Source organism: Lonchura striata, chromosome 18 (assembly GCF_050655825.1).
Source record: "Lonchura striata isolate lonStrDom1 chromosome 18, ASM5065582v1, whole genome shotgun sequence".
Taxonomy (NCBI): domain Eukaryota; kingdom Metazoa; phylum Chordata; class Aves; order Passeriformes; family Estrildidae; genus Lonchura; species Lonchura striata.
The window spans coordinates 2,454,103-2,472,027 of NC_140720.1; the positions used below are offsets into that span (position 1 = coordinate 2,454,103).

Sequence of the window (17,925 nt, forward strand, 5' to 3'; positions counted from 1 at the left end):
CCTGTCACTGGGACGGGATGCAGGGACCATCCTGTCACTGAGATGGGATGCAGGGTCCCTTCTGTCACTGGGATGGGACACACGGACCAGCATCACCCTGTCACTGGGACGGGATGCACGCTGGCATGCCAGGAGCTCTCCCAGGAGGAGAACAGCTTCTCCCATCCAGCACCTACACCCCAAGGCACCTTTGTGTCCAGGGATGCTGCCGGAGCTGGGACCTGCCCCGATGCCCTCTGGATCCCCAGGTTTGAGCAGCCTCAGGAGTTTTCCCTTGGCAGGGATCTGCTGCCGCCTCCTCCTCCTCCTCCCCCTGCCATCCGTGGCTCTGCAGAATCCCTCACAGCCCCTGCGTGACCTGCCGTGGCACCGTGCCCGTGGAAAGCTGCAAACCCGACCCTCAGCTGCCAAAACGCCGTCAGAAAAATCAGGAAATCAGGTGCAAACGGCAAGAGGAGATTAACGGGAGAGGAGCGATTGAATCAGGGGCCATTAGCAGATTAAATCATTACACGGAGTCAGATCAGCACACAAATAATATGAATAATAAACGTGGCTCGGGGGCAGCGGCTCCCGCTTCGCGTTTGTCTCAGCCAGAAGGCGAGGGCTGGTGACTGCCACCACCCACGTGCTGCAGGGACAGGGGACACTCGGAAGAGCTCTGGGGGTGGGGACAATGACACCAGATGTGCCAGTGTGACCCTGCCCCTTTCTGCGCGTCCCTTGGGGACCCATCAGCATCCTGCTCACCCCAATGAGGCCTTGCAGCCCCCCCAGCCCTGCAGGGACCCCCGCTCCTCATCCAGCCTTTCCTTCTCCTCCCAATCTCCTTCCCTGCTGAATTTCCTTCCCTGCCCAGGTTCCCCTCTGGAGAAGGGGAGCAGCCACCTCCCTGCTCTGCTCCAAAAGGTTCAAAGGCAGTGCAGACACGCCAATAAAAGGCTCCCAACATTGGGAAAATGTCTTTTCTCCCCAACTTAATTTCATTCCCGTCACCAAAAACCCCGAGGAGTTGGAAACAAAGCCTGAGCAGCCTCTGCATGGGCACGGGGAGGGGGTCGAGCCCTCCCTGGGCTGCCACAGGGTTAATTCACATCTCAGCACGTCACATTTATTCTGCTGGCGAATCCTTTCTTCCCGAAATTCCTGCTTGCCCAGGAAGGCTGGGGAAAGTCTGAGCTGCTGCGACAACACCTGGGAACGAGCATTATTATGTGGTGTGACAAGGTTTGATGAATTCCTGTGTGCCTGGGGGAAGGGACTAAGTAGGTGAATGAAGTGCGAATATTCTCCGTGACAATCAATAGGCTCGATTGAGCCGTCTGGCAGATGTGACATTTGGATTTCACTTCCCTGGACGGACTAACTGGATTTGTGTCCTCGGAAAGCGGGAACAGCAGGGAGGGAAAGGCTGCAAGGGCTGGGACAGCGCAGGCACAGGGGTGGGGTGGGGCGATGGGCTGGGGTCGTTGGTTTGGGTTACGGAGATGGGGTGGTGGATTTGGGATGGTGGGTTTGGGTTATGGAGATGGGGTGGTGGATTTGGGGTGATGGGTTTGGGTTATGGAGATGGGGTGGTGGATTTGGGATGGTGGGTTTGGGTGATGGAGATGGGGTGGTGGATTTGGGATGGTGGGTTTGGGTGATGGAGATGGGGTGGTGGATTTGGGGTGATGGGTTTGGGGCCATTTGGAGATGGGGTGGTGGATTTGGGGTGATGGGTTTGGGTGATGGAGATGGGTTGGTGGATTTGGGGTGATGGATTTGGGGTCGTTGATTTGGGTTACGGAGATGGGGTGGTGGATTTGGGGTGATGGGTTTGGGGCCATTTGGAGATGGGGTGGTGGATTTGGGGTGATGGGTTTGGGGCCATTTGGAGATGGGGTGGTGGATTTGGGGTGATGGATTTGGGGTCGTTGATTTGGGTTACGGAGATGGGGTGGTGGATTTGGGATGGTGGGTTTGGGTTACGGAGATGGGGTGGTGGATTTGGAGTGATGAATTTGGGGTGACAGATTGGGGATGATGGGTTTGGGGTTATAGAATGGGGGTGATGGGTTGAGAGAGTGATTTGGGGTTATGGGTCAGAGTTATGGAATGGGGTGATGGGTTGGGATGAGTGATTTGGGGTCATGGGTCAGAGTTCTGGATTGGTGTGATGTGTTGGGATGCATGATTTGGGGTCATGGGTCGGGGTTACGGAATGGGGTGATGGGTTGGGATGAAGAATTGGGATCATGGGTGGGGTTATGGAATGGGGTGATGGGTTGAGATGAATGATTTGGGATCATGGGTGGGGTTATGGAATGGGGTGATGGGTTGGGATGAATGATTGGGGTCATGGGTCGGGGTTATGGAACGGGGTGACGGATCTGGGGTGACACGTTTGGGTGGGGACAATAGGTTGGGATAACGGTTTGGGGTGATGGTTTGGGGTGCTGGGGCTGATGCCACAGCCCTTGCAGGGAGGCCTTTTCCCCAGTGAGGGGATTGCCCGGGCCCCATTGCGGAGCCTCAGCTGCCGAAAGGGAAAGAGGAAGCTGGAGCAGGGGCACCCCACAACCACAGCCTGCTGTGGGGGAAGCCACTTGCCACCGGATCCCGCCCTGCCACCCCCATGGACCCCCCAGGACCCCCGACTGTCACTGCCACCCCATCCCAGCCCCCCACAGCCCCCATCCGCCGCGGCTCCGGGATTCCCATCACATCCCGCGGCCCCGGAGCTGCTGCCTCATGCCCGGCACGGCCATTTGTTTGTGCTGGTTTCAGGCAGACTGATGGTTTTAATGGCACATAATCATTTTTCAGGAGTCATTTGATGCCACTAATCATGGCTGTGATCCGCCACGCCGGGATGTGTAATGACAACGCTGAACAGGAAAAATGGCACTCGGATCCTCCGCTCTTCCCGCTCTAATCTATATTTTACCACATCTTTCTACCTAATGATACTTATAACTGTTAATAAATGACTACTTAGGCACTTCCTTTTCTCTTTAAATTTAATTTTTTTTTTTTTTTTGTGACAGTGGGCAATAAAATAATTCTGGGTTAAAATATCAGAATGGGAAAAGGAAATGAGGGGTCAAGTGTCTGCCTGGCCATTGGAAGACACTCACATGGTGGGAAGTTCAGAGAGTCTTTTGCTGCTCAGAACTTTACGGCCTCTGGGTTAAAATAACAAATGTTAAAAAAGAAAAAAAAAAGGTAAAAGAAACACTTTTAAAATGAAATTTCCTCTCTGCAGGAAGAGGATCCTCCTGGCATGGTGCTCAACACCTTCAGGATGAATTATTGTGCCATTCCTCACACTCCAACTCATTTCATCACAAAATTAAAGAGAATCTGGCAATTAAAAAAAAAAAAAGAAAATAAATTCTTATCTTAACACGTTGTCTTCCCTGAGCTGCTAAAAGCCAGGGATCACAGACAGGGAATGAACTTGAATGAAGCATGGAGAGTGCCCTTCCCTTCCCTTCCCTTCCCTTCCCTTCCCTTCCCTTCCCTTCCCTTCCCTTCCCTTCCCTTCCCTTCCCTTCCCTTCCCTTCCCTTCCTTTCCCTTCCCTTCCCTTCCCTTCCCTTCCCTTCCCTTCCCTTCCCTTCCCTTCCCTTCCCTTCCCTTCCCTTCCCTTCCCTTCCCTTCCCTTCCCTTCCCTTCCCTTCCCTTCCCTTCCCTTCCCTTCCCTTCCCTTCCCTTCCCTTCCCTTCCCTTCCCTTCCCTTCCCTTCCCTTCCCTTCCCTTCCCTTCCCTTCCCTTCCCTTCCCTTCCCTCCCCTCCCCTCCCCTCCCCTCCCCTCCCCTCCCCTCCCCTCCCCTCCCCTCCCCTCCCCTCCCCTCCCCTCCCCTCCCCTCCCCTCCCCTCCCCTCCCCTCCCCTTCCCTTCCCTCTCCTCTTTATTCCCCCTCCTCTTCCTCTCTTTCCCTGCCTCCCTCCTCGGAAGCAGCAAATCCCTTTGATGGTGGCAGGATCGAGGTCCTTTGGCCCTGCCTGGAGTCACCCCTCTGTCCATCACCCCTAATTAATTACAAAGTAATGACTCATGGCTTCCTCCCTCATTATCCACAGCCCCCAATGCTCAGGGTGAGGATTCCCTGGGTGAGGATTCCCCGGTGAGGATTCCCTGGGATGAGGATTCCCCAGGGGAGGATTCCCCGGGTGAGGATTCCCTGGGTGAGGATTCCCTGGGATGATTCCCCGGGTGAGGATTCCCCAGGTGAAGATTCCCTGGGATGAGGATTACCCGGGATGAGGATTCCTTGGGTGAGGATTCCCCAGGTGAGGATTCCCTGGGTGAGGATTCCCTGGGATGAGGATTACCTGGGTGAGGATTCCCTGGGTGATGATTCCCTGGGATGAGGATTCCCCACCTGGATGCTCAGGGGGATCCAGGCACAGCCCAGCCTTGGGGACTGTCTGTCCTGGTGATCCCAGATTTCTGGGACAGGCTGGATGTGGCTTGGAGCAACCTGGGGCAGTGGGAGCTGTCCCTGCCCACCACAGGGCTGGAATGGGATAAGCTTTAAAGCCTCTCCCATCCCAAAACATCCCATGATTCCAGGATCCCATCATCCATCACCCATCTTGCTCCGTCAGCAGAGGCAGCGTCCGGGTGAGACCCGTGGGACCTCCTGGATCCCACCTGGAGCTCATTCCCAGCCCTTCTCCCCCTGCTCCTGCCCTGCCTCTGCCCCCAGAGCTCCCGGGGAGGCTTTTCCTGCTCTAAAGGAGCAGCTCAAAGCGCTCCTGCTGCCCTGTCCCTGGTGCTTGGATCATCCCATCAGTCGGAGCAGGGCTGGAGGTGGCAGCAGCCAGGCAGGCTCGGGGGGCAGGTGAGGAATCCCTGGTGCTGCAGGAGAGATGATCCAGCCTCAGCATCCTGCCTGGGCTGGGAAAACCTCCCCAAAACCTCCCAGGGCAGGGCCATCCCGGCCTGGATCCCTGCTGGCCTTGAGGCAGGGCTCTGGTGACACTTCCTGGCATCCCAGTGGCACTGCCAGGTCCTGTCCCAAAACACACGGCTCTTCCCAGCATGGCCACCCCGTAGCTGGGAAATCCCCTTTGGTTTTCCCTCCTTTTTCCCCCCTTAGAGGCAATTTGGCTGTGCAAAGTTGATACAGGTACCTGCACATCCCTCCTGCAGCTGAAACCCTGGTGTGCCCCAGGATTGTCCCGGGACCGTGGCAGGATTGTCCCGGGATTGTGGCAGGGTTGTGGCAGGATTGTGGCAGGATTGAGGCAGGATTGAGGCAGGATTGAGGCAGGATTGAGGCAGGATTGTGGCAGGATTGTGACAGGATTGTCCCCAGATTGTGGCAGGATTGTCCCAGGATTGTGCCAGGATATTCCCCGGATTGTGCCGGGATTGTGGCAGGATTGTGGCAGGATTGTGGCAGGATTGAGGCAGGATTCTGGCAGGATTGTGGCAGGATTGTGACAGGATTGTCCCCAGATTGTGGCAGGATTGTCCCAGGATTGTGCCAGGATATTCCCCGGATTGTGCCGGGATTGTGGCAGGATTGTGGCAGGATTGTGGCAGGATTGTGACAGGATTATGACAGGATTGTGCTGGGATTCTGGAAGGATTGTGGCAGGATTCTGACAGGATTGTGCTGGGATCGTGGCAGGATTGTGGCAGGATTGTGGCAGGATTGAGGCAGGATTGTGGCAGGATTGTCCCGGGATTGTGCCAGGATTGTGACAGGATTGAGGCAGGATTGTGTCAGGATTGTGACAGAATTGTCCCCAGATTGTGGCAGGATTGTCCCGGGATTGTGCCAGGATATTCCCCGGATTGGGCCGGGATTGTGGCAGGATTGTGACAGGACTGTCCCAGGATTGTCTCGGGATTGTGGCAGGATTGTGCTGGGATTGTGGCAGGATTGTGGCAGGACTGTGGCAGGATTGTCCCGGGACTGTGGCAGGATTGTCCCGGGACTGTCCCCGGATTGTCCCCGGAGCCCGGGGCTGGCAGCTGGCCCGGCCCCGGCGCCTCCCGGCTGCCAGCCCGGGATTATCCCCCTGGATCCCCGGATCCGGGGCTCGGGGCTTGTGGCCGCCCCAGTGCCCGGCGGGGCTCTCGGCCACCACGTCGCGCTCGCCACCCGCTCCGTGCTGCCGACACGTGGGGACACAGCCAGTGTCACTCGTGCTCCTCCTGCAGCACGTGGCAGCTGGTTGAATGTCCCCTGAAGAGCTGGCATGTGGCTCTGTGTCCCCCTGCGCCCCGTCCTTCCCCTGTGCCCTCTGGGGACGTGTCGCTGTCCCCACCGCTGCCAGCATCGGGGCTCTGCTGCAAAACATCTTTGAATTATTTAAAAAGAAGGCACAGAATATTTTCGGTTCTTTTCTGGGGGATTTTTTGGTGTTATTTTTTTAAAAAACTCTGTTTGTAGCAGGTTTCTCTTCCCTGGGAAGGTGACAAGAGGTGTCCACACCAGGGGGATGGGGACAGGGACATGTAGGACCCCATCAGTGACCAGAGGCAAGGAGGTTGGAGGGTGACAATAACTCCAGCCCTAATAAATCACAGTGACACCATTACATGGGGCCACATCACATCTCAGCAGCCACCTAATTAAAAACTGGAATAAAACAGGGCAAGAAAATAACTAAATTTGGGTGCCTCTGCATTGCTCATCTGGGGACAGTTCTCTGCAGGGGGGAGGGTTTCTTTGATCCTAATTAGGCTCCAGATTGGAACAGGGATGGGGACAGGTGGCTGTCCTGGTGACCTGGGACACTGTGACCCCACAGAGTGGGACTGCTGCTCCCAGGGGTATTTTTTAACACTCCTTCTTTTATTTTTAATCCAACCTTCAAACTGGACCCAAAGCAGATATTTATAACCCTGCCAGGACCTTGCAGGTTTTTGGGGAGTGGGATGCTCACAGCTCTGGATAAACAGGGTGGAGCTGGCACAGGGCCATTGAGGGACGGGGCTTGGGGACATTGTGGCACAAGGACCGACACAGTGGCACACAGGCCTTGGGGCATCTTGAATCTGATCTTGGGGACGCTGTGGCACAGGACTTGGGGACTTCACAGGATGAGGCTCAGGCACATGAGGGCACAGGACTTGGATTAAAACACAAATTCCTGCCTGGCTTTGCTGGTTCTCATCCCAACTTGTTCTACAACTTCCCAATGAGAGGAAAAATTTTTATATTGGGCCCCTGGGGAATGGCTGGAACAGGAGCCCAAACTTCCCTGATCAGCCCCTTCTGCCACAATTCTCTGCTGCTTTACTTCTCCCAAGGAAAATTAAACCATCAATGGGACTGGTGCCTTCCCCTCCCTGGATCTCCCCGTGTCACCCCCGTAATTTTTCCTAATTGCCCGGGAAGGGGGAGGTAAAGCCGGCCCCCCTCAAGGGGAAATGTGGGATGTGTCTCTGGAGGAGCAGGGAAGGGAGATGGAAGTGAGGAGAACACAAACCCTTTCATGTGGCGCTGTGGAAAGGGAATGAAAATCTCCTGGATTATTCCAGGGAGAAAATCCAGCCCTGCCCTCCTGATCCCCGTTTTGTGATAAAGCTTTTTTTTTGGGGGGGGGCGGGCTTTGGAGAGGAGAATTCCAGGGATGTGGGCACAGCCACCCGCTGCTGGCTGCTGCTTCTGCCCATGATGAGGAATTCCTGGCATGTCCCCAGCTGTCCCCGCATCTCCTGGCATGACACAGCATTTCCCAGCTTCTCTGGGCATCTCACGTCCCAGATCCTCCCAGCACGTCCCCGGGGTCCCAGGGCTGTTCCCACGTCCCAGTGCTGCCCAGGCAGATCCCAGGGCTCCCCCAGTTCTCCCTTCTTTTATTTTGGGGGTGCAAGGAGTGTGGCTCCTTCTGGGCTGGCACTGGTGGCACTCGGAGCACTCGGTGCCATCCTCAGCCCCTGTGGCCACGGTGCTGATCCCAACCAGCAGCTGCAGAAAATCTCCAGGAATTGTCCTCAGAGCTGGGTGATTTTCTGCTGGTTTGGAGCAGAGCCACGAGCCTGGGAGGAGGCGCAGGAACGAGTGATTTTCCGTGCAGATCATTCCCTAATTAAAGCACATCCCGAGTGGCTGCGGGTGAGGGGGAGCGCCGGGAAGGCGACGGCATCCCGGGATATGGGGTGTGCCCCGCCAGCCCCCATGGCCCTGCCAAGCCTGGAGCTGCTCCAGCCTCACTGCTGCAAAGCTGGAATCCAGCTGCCATGGCCATGCGAGGAAGAGGCAGGGACGGAGCAGAGCCAGCCCCGAGCCTGCCACAGCTGGAAAATCCCCTCGAGTTTCCATCTTTGCCATTAAAACCAGGCCCTTCCTGCAGGAGCACCACGGGCTGCTCCCGGCCGAGCGGATCCACCCTGGAAATGATGCTCAGGACGGGGGATGAGTCCATCCAAGCCCCCCGAGGGTGGAGGAGCTTTATTATCCCTGCTCCTTCCCGGGAGGGGAGGATGTGGCTGCCAGCCCCAGCTGTCCCCATCCCTGTCCCGCCCCCACTGGAGTCTCCCCCTCCCAGCCACCCCTTCCCAGGGAGTCACAGCACGGCCTCAGCGGTGCAGGGACACGTCCCTGCCGGAGATGCCACCGAGCCACCGCATCCCTCCACGGTGATGTCCCCAGGGGTGGGGACGGGGGTCAGGTGAGGGACACGGCGTCCCTGGGCTCACGGAGCATCATTGGCAGCCGCTGGCACGGAGCCGGGCGCACGGAGGAAGGGGCTGCAGTATAGGGGAGGAATATTTTTAGCTTTCTCATTAACCGAGTCCTTTCAAATTAGCCTTCCATTAACCTCAAAGCGCAATGAAAGCGCTGCAAAGCGAGCGTGGGATTTTTTCCTCTTCCCTTTCAGGGCTTAAGGCTCCTGCAGAATATCAAGGTTTTCCTGATTAGCGCCGCATCTGCCTTGAAGCTCTAATGAAGGGAAGTTGTGTCAGGGACGACTTTTGGGAAGAGCTGGGCTGGTGACGGTGGGATTGAGGCAACCCAAACCCTGCCTGGCTCTTCCAGCGAGGATCCATCGGGATTCTGCGGGCATTGGCACCTCCGTGCCCATCCTGGAGATGCCCGAGGTCAGGGAGATCCATCAAGCAAGGGAGGATCACCCCAACGGGGCTCGGAGCTGCCCAGGTGATCCCTGTTGGCAGCGGCTCTCCCCACCCCACACTGGGATTTTCCCTGGGTTTTGGGGGTGCCTGTGGCTGGTTTGGGGTTGAATATTCATCCAGGAGCTGGGAGAGCTGGTTTGAAACCCAGGTTCGGCATCCTCCAGTGTGTTCTTGGGTGTGATGGGAGAGAGCTGAGGGGAGGGAGATGGAGGTGGAGGGATGGAGAGGAATGAGGATGTGGAGATGGAGACAGTGGAGATGTGGGTGGAGGAAGGAAGCAGACAGAGGAGGGATGGAGCAGAGCCCGGGACAGGATTGGTTCCAGGTGCAGCAGCTCCTGGTCCTGTCCCTGCCATGTGTGAGGCTGCCCCGAGCTCAGGGGACCCTCCCCAGCTCCGAGCCCACTGTGGGGCCAGGCCAGGAACCCACGGCCCTGGGATGCTCCTGCAGCCCCTTGGGATGCCCCAAATCCCCCCGGCCCCTGGGCACTCCGGGACCCAGCACACCCTGAGCCGCCTCCAGGGCCGCGTGGGCAGCGCTCACACACCCAGGGCTGATTTCCATTCAGTGGAAAGCAGAAATAAGGGGAACATCAAAGGGGAATTGGAAAGACAGAAGAAAAAAAAAAAAAAAGAAAAGGAAAAAATGAAAAAAGAAAAAACCGGGGAGGAGGAACGGGAGATGGAGGAGAAGAAAAGGAAGGAGCTGCTCCGCGCCGGCGCCCGTCCTGTAAATTGGAAGAGCTGCTCGGAGGTGTCCACAGGCGACCCTGCCAAATCAATTGATTTCATCTCTGGGCACAGAGGCCTTTTTTTATTTCACACCAATTTTCACGGGCAGCGTCGGATAAAAATGGCAGAGACGCCGGGAAGGGGGAGTGGCGGGGAGGGGGAGAAAAGTGGGGGGGACAGGAGGGACCGGCTGGTGACAAAAAGAGGCGGAGGGGAGGGAAATTCTCCTGCCAGGACCTGCCTGGGGATGGTCCCCTGCTGTCCCCCGCTGCCCCACGCGTGTCCAGCCCTTCCCCACCTCCCCCTGGGGACCAGCGCTGGGCATTCGCGTCCCCTCCCCGCCTGGGACACGGGAATGAGGGCGAAGCCCCGGATCCCGGCAGTTTTCCCGAGGTGCGGTGGGAGCATCCCTGTCCCTCTCCCTCCCGCACGCAGCCGGAGACTCAGGCAGAGAAAAATACCCGCTGACATCAAGGTTATGTAGTCCTGGGCTGACAAGATGGATTATCTCCCGCAATCCATCATTTCCCTGGCTCCTATTGCAGCTTTTCTTTTGCTCTTTCTCTTCCCCCTTTTTTTCTTTCCTCAACCTCTATTTTTTTTTATGAGCAGAAAACGTTTTTAGCAACCGTAATAACCACGGCTGGAGGCAGGAACGGGAATCCATCATTTATTTGGTGGGGTTGGATAATAAGTAAGCTCAGGCCTAAATCCCATGACCTTGAGAATTAAATAATAACAATAATAACACTAATGAAATCCCACGGAACTTCCCACTCACAGCAGCCCCTCTCCCGCCCTGGCAGGTGGAAAAGGGCTTGGGATTATTTTTCCAGTAATGAGGGTTGTGAGAGCTCCCATGGAAACGCTGCGGATGAAGGGATGGGGCTTTGTCCTCCCTCCCTCCCTCCCCCTGCCCTTCCCCAGCCCCCTCGGGTGGCACTGCCAGCAGCAGGGAGGCTCCGGGGATGGGGGCAGTGAGACATTTCCCTCTGGCAGTGTTTTGCTTTGACATTTCCCAAAGAAAATTCCCCGGCTCCTGGTTGCACGCTGGCATTTTGCTTTGAAATCCAGGATGTCCAACCTGTGCCTGGAGAGTGGGACTCAGAACATTTTCCCTGCCTTGATGCCGCTGCCTTGCACTGCTGCTGCAGCCCCCAGCTCCCCTTTTCCCCCCCTGTCCCCAAGGACTGGGGCAGTGCAGGGGCAGACCCAAGGCCCGGACTGGCTGATCCCCATGGATTTCTTCCCTCCGGAGCTGCTCCGTGCTGCTGTCTGCAGCCTCATGGCCCCTGCAGGGAACAGCGAGGCCAGAGCCAGAGCAGCAGCGTGGAAAATGGAGAGGGATAGTCCCCACTGCTTAAAGATGGGGATAATTTCCTCAGTGCTGCTCCAGGCAGCTCTGGGGAGCGCAGGCGTGGCAGGGGTTGGCGGCAGGGGTGGCACATCCCCCCAGAGCGTGCCCAGCTCCCAGGGCAGGCCGATGGAAAGGTGAGGGTAATTCCCACCCTTCCTGCGCTGCCCAGACCCAGCCTGGCACAGGAACACTCTGGAGGGGCTGCGATGGGGACAGGAGGGTGAGTGGCACAAGGGTGGCAGTAACAGGGTGTGAGCTCCGGCACCGTGCGCTGCCGAGACCCAGATGAGCTCCAGGGAACTTCGGCGGAGGAAAACGTAAATTCCGGGAATACAGGAGTTCCCTCCCTGCAGCGGGAGCAGCGATGGAGCGCAGCCGCTGCCAGCGGGGCTGTTCCGTCTGGTCCCCTCAGGGTGGTCACGGTGTCACATCAGCCCTGCGGCCCCCCAGCCTTGCCGGGGACCCCCGGCATTCCAGGGATCCCCAGCTGCTGCTGGGGGTGGCTGGAAAATGAGAAATCCAACAGGGCCTTTGCACGAGGCTCTGCCGGAGCCCCGGGGTGGATGTGCAGCCACCGAGGCTCTGGGGGCTGTGGGGAGGACGTGCACCCCGCTTTGGGGCTGGGTATCCCCAGCTTGGGGCTCAGCATCCCGTCCTGGCTTGGAGAGGGACTCAGGGGTGCCCCAGGAGAGCCCCCAGAGGATTCCTCCAGATCCAGAGGCTCCTCTTCCTGCAGCGGGGCTTCTGGCACTTGTAGCAGCATGGGGAGCGTGCGAGGGATTCGCTGCAGGATTTGGGGTGCTGCGCCCCACTGGGACCATGGCTCTGTCCCTGCCCGGCCCGGCAGAGCCTCGAACGCTCCCCATCAATGATTCCCAGCCCCGGAGCGTTGTCACCCGGTCGGGGTTGCGATTGCAGCGAGCCCCGGGGCTGGAGGCGTCGCCTCGCTCGGCTGCGCCGGCGGAGCCCCGGTGCCACCGGGCGCACGGAGCGGGGCCAGGAGCGCACGCACCCGGCCTCTGCGGGGACCCGGGCTTAATTAATCTTCTGCCGAGCAGAGAAGTGGGAATGGTCCCGGAGGAAGCCGGGGAGATGATTGTGCTGGAGTGAGACAAAAGAGAACAGTTAGACTGTGACAGCTGATATTAAAATGACTACAACTCACTTCACCCCCCAGTCGATGCATTATATTCCTTATAAATAATGGGATACTCCAGGTTAACTGTCTGTTGCTGCATTCCAATTGTTGATATTTAATTAGCTCTAAAATTAAACTGTTCTTTTATTGCCCTGTCGTTAGGGCTGCCTTATTTCTGATTGATTGAGATGAAAGAGCCGGGGGCGCGGCGCTGGGGCCGGGTGTGGTGACACCGTGTGACACCGGGAGGTGTGACAAGGGCAGAGCTCTGCGACACGTCCCCAGGGCGTGGGGGGCCTGGGCTGGGCCCTGTCCCCAGAGACGGAGGGGGACACTCTTTCCCCCAGCCCCTTCCCCACTGCATCCGTGGGGGACCTGGAACCATTGCCAGGGCTGGATTCTGCCCTGCAGATCCCAGTTCCCACTGGGATCATCCCAAATTAACGAGCATCCCTTTTCCCTGGCTCTCGGTGTAGATCCACGCTGACAGCGGGCTCAGGATCCTCCACACCTTATTGCCTTCATCGAAAATCACCCCAAAAACGAATTCTGGAGCACTCCAAGGAGGAATGGGGCTCCGGAGCCGCAGCCTCTGCACCGCAGTGCCCAGGGGCCAGGAATGGGAGGAATTAGGAGCCCTCTGGTCACGCTGGGATGAATCTTCCGAGGCCGAGCTGGGCACCAGGCACTGCCACAAAACTCCCCCAGCTCCCTCTGAGCCCAAACGGCTCTTCAGAACCCTGCTGCATCATTTAACTGGAGCCATTTCAAGCAGGAATGTGGGAAATCCTCACCCCCACACTGCGGGAGAACATTCCCTGCTCCCCAGAACCCCAAATCCCCTCTGGAGCAGGGACCTCTTGTTGCTCCATCCATCCATCCACGGCGGCTGGGGGAGGTGAGGATTTTTTTGGCAGGGCCGGGCTCCAAGCCCGAGGAAAAGGCAGTGGAATGCTGCCTGCGGGTGCTCCCGGTCCCGCTCCCGCCGCGTCCCGGTGCGGGGAGCGCGGGATGCGGAATTTCGCGGTGCCTCTTTCATGTCAGAGCAGCGCCGGAGCGCTTGGGAGAGTTAATAATAGAATAGCAGCGGATTAAACAATGAATAATGGAGGAGGGTAATAGAGAGAATAAATAATATATTTACAGACTCGCCGTCCCGCTCCCCGCCCTGGGGCTGGCAGCGATGTCCCCGTGGCACAGCAGGTGCCACCTCGGGGCTCGGTGCCGCTTGGCAAAGCCAAACTTTGCCGGAGGGTGCCAGTCCCCACGCTGGGTGACGCGGGCACGCAGTAGGGCAGCGGCTCCCCAAGCGATGCTCCCGAGCAGGGCTTGCAGGCAGAAATCCTCTCGCTGAGCCGTCTTTTCACGCTCCCTGGCTCCTGACGAACCCGATCTTGCTTGGCTGTAATCCCCGAACGCTTTAAGCGGGGTTTGTTTTCCCGGCAGCGCACGCAGTGACAAGGGCGGCTGGCACGGGCTCGGTGCCGGGGGACAGCAGGGTGGCACGGGGGTGCCTCGGCTGGCAGCGGGCAGGCGGCAGCGCGGGGCAGGTGCGGGGTACCGGAGGATGGCGATTCCCGGGCTCCGCTCCCGGGCACGCTCCGCCCGCTCCCCAGCTGCTCCCGGTGCCGGCCGCCAGCTGCTGCGGGCTGCCGGTGCGGGCTGTGGCTCTCGCCGTGGCACAGGGCCGCCGTGGGGGCCCTAACGAGCAGCCCGGGCTGTGCCGGGAGCCGGTACTGCCGGGGGTGCCCCGGGGCACCCCCGGGGAGGGTCACGGTCCCCGCGCGGGGCGCAGGTGGCAGGCGGCAGCGGGACGGGGATGATGGATGGGGCTCGGCCGGTGACACCGAGGGCTCCGGCTGATTTGTCACTCACCCAGATGGGCCTGGAGGTTGGGAGGCTGGGTGGGAGCCAGAGGGAGGGAGAGATTTCCTTGGGAGTGGGTTCGAACCAGGGCGCTGCACTGAGCACCCCAAAATATCCGGGGGGCTCTCATGGAGGGGCTCCTTTCAGCTCCCAGTGCTGAAACCGCTCCGAGTGCGGGTCTGGCAAAGGGCTTTGCCCCCTCAAATACCCCGGGGTGGGCTCTGCCCGCCCCGAGCTGTGTGTCCCCGCGTGTCCCCCCCTGGCTCCGTGTCATTCATCCGCCTGTCACAGGCTACCGTGGGGTTGGGATAATATCGATGTGGCCATCGAGCGCGGGGACGACGAGGCACGGCGCCGGTGCCACCCTCAGTGGCATCATCCCCGCCTCCCCTGCGGTGCCACAGGCGTGTCCTCCCCTCCGTCACCTGCCGGGACAGGTGTCCCACCCCCCTCTGCCGCGCGTACCTGCGAGAGGAGGCAAAAACACTGGGAGCCCTTAAAATAACACCCAAGTGTTTAAGGATGTGAGCTCCGCACTAAATCTCGGGGAAAAGGAGCAATTATCCTGTCAGGGAAGGTGAGAGAATTTTGGAGAGCTGGTTCCGCAGCTGTAATTTTTCCCCAACCATTTCTCCCCCCAGAGGGATTTAGTGGCCAATTATCCACCAGGGAGAGGGAAGGTGCTGGCTGCCAGCTCCGGGTGCCATGTGCCATGTGCCATGTGCCATGTGCCATGTGCCATGTGCCATGTGCCATGTGCCGTGCCCTGTGTGCCATGTGCTGCTCTGGAGAGGTTGCCCCGTGCCAGGATGCAGCGTGATGGCACTGCTGCGGCTGCTGGCACTGCTTTGGGTGCTGCCTCTGTTTTGGGGACTGGTCCTTGTGTGTGTGCTGGCACTATTTTGGGCATTGGCACTGGTCTGGGCACCGGCACTAGTTTGGGCACTGCTGTGGGTACTGGTTTGGGCACTGGCACTGGTTCTGGCACTGCTGTGGGCACTGGTTTGGGCCCTGGCACTGGTTTTGGCACCGCTGTGGGTACCAGTTTGGGCCCTGGCACTGGTTCTGGCACTGCTCTGGGTGCTGGTTTGGGCCCTGGCACTGGTTCTGGCACCGCTGTGGGTACCGGTGCTGGCACTGGCACTGGCACGGGCAGGGGTCAGGAGGGTGAGCGCTCCCACCCGTTGGGCTGCCGGGGAACGTGATTAAGTGCGAAGTTGTCATTTTTTTAATGAAGTGCCAGCGCTGGAGTTTATAATTGCTAATGAGCCCGAATAATAATTAGCTGGGTTTTAATGAGGGCGATGATCACTGGGAGGGAGAGAGCGGCCGGCTTTGGCCTCGTTCCCTGCCGCGCTCCCGAGCTGTGCCCGGCAGCCGGGTCACCCATTCCCGGCGCTGTCACCTCTGTGCCATCCCCCAGGGCAGGGCCACCATGTCACGGTGCCACGCTGGGGTCACGGTCCCAGGAGGTGCTGTGGGAATCCCTGGGTGTCCCTGCACAGTCCGGTGTCACTCAGGAACACCGTGGCACTGGGGGCCTCCAGGACGAGTCTCTGCGCTCCGGGTGTCCCCACAGCCCTGGCACATGTCCCCACAGCCCGTCAGAGGGTGCCACGGGGAGATGCCACCGCTGTGGCTCATGTGGCTCTACAGGCAGGCAGAGGGCACCAGGACACTCGTGTCCCACCGAGGGCCACACTGGGGTGATGTCTGGGAGCACCCGGGTGCAAAGGGGACGTGGAGGGTTGGCCACCCAGCCTGTCCCTGCCCGGGGACACCCGGGTGCTGTGTGACCCCACGTGTGGGTGCAGCTCCTCCTGGCTGCTGCTGTTCCCATCCCATCCCCAGGGAGTGAGATGGGAACGGGATCAGAGGGCAAAAATCAGCCAACTAATTAGGCAACTGCAGGTGATGCTCGTTCATTAGAGAGAGGTGTGAAAGGATGGGGCTGCGGAGGCCGCCAGGGAGGTGCTGAGCTGCTTATCCCAAATGTGGAGTCTGGGACTGCCGAGCCTCCAGCACCCCGGCTCCCGCTGAGTGCCTGATCCTCGCTCTGGAAAATCTCTCTAATTGCAGCAGAAACCTTGAGAGCCACCGATGACTGCATCCAAAGGTTCATAAAGCAGGAAGCAAATCTGGGAGACAGCTGTGATGTTGCTTCAAAGAAAATTAAAAAAAAAAAAAAAAAAAAAGAGGGAAAAACAGCAGGGATGGGAACAGGTAAAGGTGGCTGGGCAGCTCCATGCTCTGTGTTTTTTATGGAGATAAATAATTCACCCGTGCTGGGGGACCTCCAGCACGCCCAGCACGGAGCTGCACCGTGCCGGTGCCGTTGTTTCCTCTGGATGCTGCTGGATTCCCAGGAAAAGCGTGCAGGATGTGCCCTGGCATGGGTTTGCTGCTGGTGGAGGAGGATGTCCCCATGCCGAGGCCAGCTCTGCTGCTGGGGTCCCGGAGCCCTGCTCAGCCCCAGAGCTGCCACCCCACCCTGGCAAACGGTGTCACCACGTCATGGATGTCACCCCTGCTCCACCCGGGAGTGGGAGGAACCCGCCCCGCTCCAGACAGGCCCATTAACACAGCGCACGCTGTTATTTCTCAGAGGTGTAATTAAATTTAATTGTCAATTACGGAGTGACAATGCGGGATCGGCACAAGCCCGCCCATCCCCCGCAGCAGGGAGCGGATCCAGCGCCGGGACCCCCCCGTGCCCCCAATGCCCGATCCCCCAAGAACCAGGAGCTGCGGCTCTTCACGCTGCTCTGCTTTCTGCCTCCTCGCAGAGCTGAAATCTGACCTTTTTTAATATACAGGGCTGCGGTTCCGGAGCCGGGAGCGGCTCTGGGAGGGAAAGGTGGGAGAGAGATGGAAAAGGGGGAAGCATCGGAGTCTCCAGACAGATGGAGGGTGTAGAGGTGCCCACCGAGGGCTGGGCTGAGCCGGTGGCAGGGATGCTCAGGGAGCATCTGGGGGGATTCAGGAGCCTGTCCTGGTGTCGGTGGGATGAAGGACGGGAGGCAGAGAGGGAAAAGTGCCCGTTTAAAAATCAATGGAAGTGTCACGCGCTGGGAGCGCGGCTGTGCCTGGAAATTGCAGCCGTGCGCGGCGCCGTCGCCGAGGCCCCGATAATTGCGCTTTTCTTCTCTTCTTTTCTTTCCCTTTCTCCCGCTGCGCTGCAATAATTGGGAGCTGTCGCCGGGCTCATCCGCTCGGCTCTGGGCGGCAGCGCTGCAATTATCCAGCGGCTCTGGAAGGACGCCTTCAGCAGCCACACACACGGCACACGCTGCCCCCGTGCCAGCCCCGTCCCCTCTGTCCTGTGCCCATCCCCGGGACAGCCACATCCTCGTCTTCATTGCCATCCCATGCCCGTCTCATCCCACTCCAAACTCATTCCCATCTAATCCCATCCACGACTCATCCCACTCCAGACTCATTCCCATCTAATCCCATCCCCATCCCATCCCATCCCATCCCAAACCTATCCCCTTGCCCACACGTCTTCATCCCAACCCCATGTCCTTTCCCATTCCCATCTCCGTCCTGCCCCTGTTCCCATCCTATCCCAACCCCATCCTGCCTCCTTTCTCATTCCCATCTCCTCTTCATGCCATTCCCATCTAATCCCATCTCAACCCCATCCCCATCCCCACACATATTCATCCCAACCCCGTGTCCTTTCCCATTCCCATCTCCATCCTGCCCCTGTTTCCATCCCAACCCCATCCCGCCTCCTTCCTCATT

General features: G+C 58.8%; 1 long non-coding RNA gene across 2 annotated transcripts; it reads left to right on the forward strand.

Moving 5' to 3' along the window:
- The first annotated feature begins 317 nt into the window (after positions 1 to 317).
- LOC110472499 (uncharacterized) lies at positions 318 to 2,983 on the forward strand. Of its 2 annotated transcripts, XR_013340960.2 has the most exons (3): positions 318 to 439; positions 1,159 to 1,227; positions 2,809 to 2,983. It is a non-coding gene; the product is annotated as an uncharacterized LOC110472499 (long non-coding RNA). The 2 variants fall into 2 exon arrangements; XR_014949284.1 differs by lacking the exon at positions 318 to 439 and having other exon boundaries at positions 1,115 to 1,227.
- Positions 2,984 to 17,925: the final 14,942 nt, after the last annotated feature.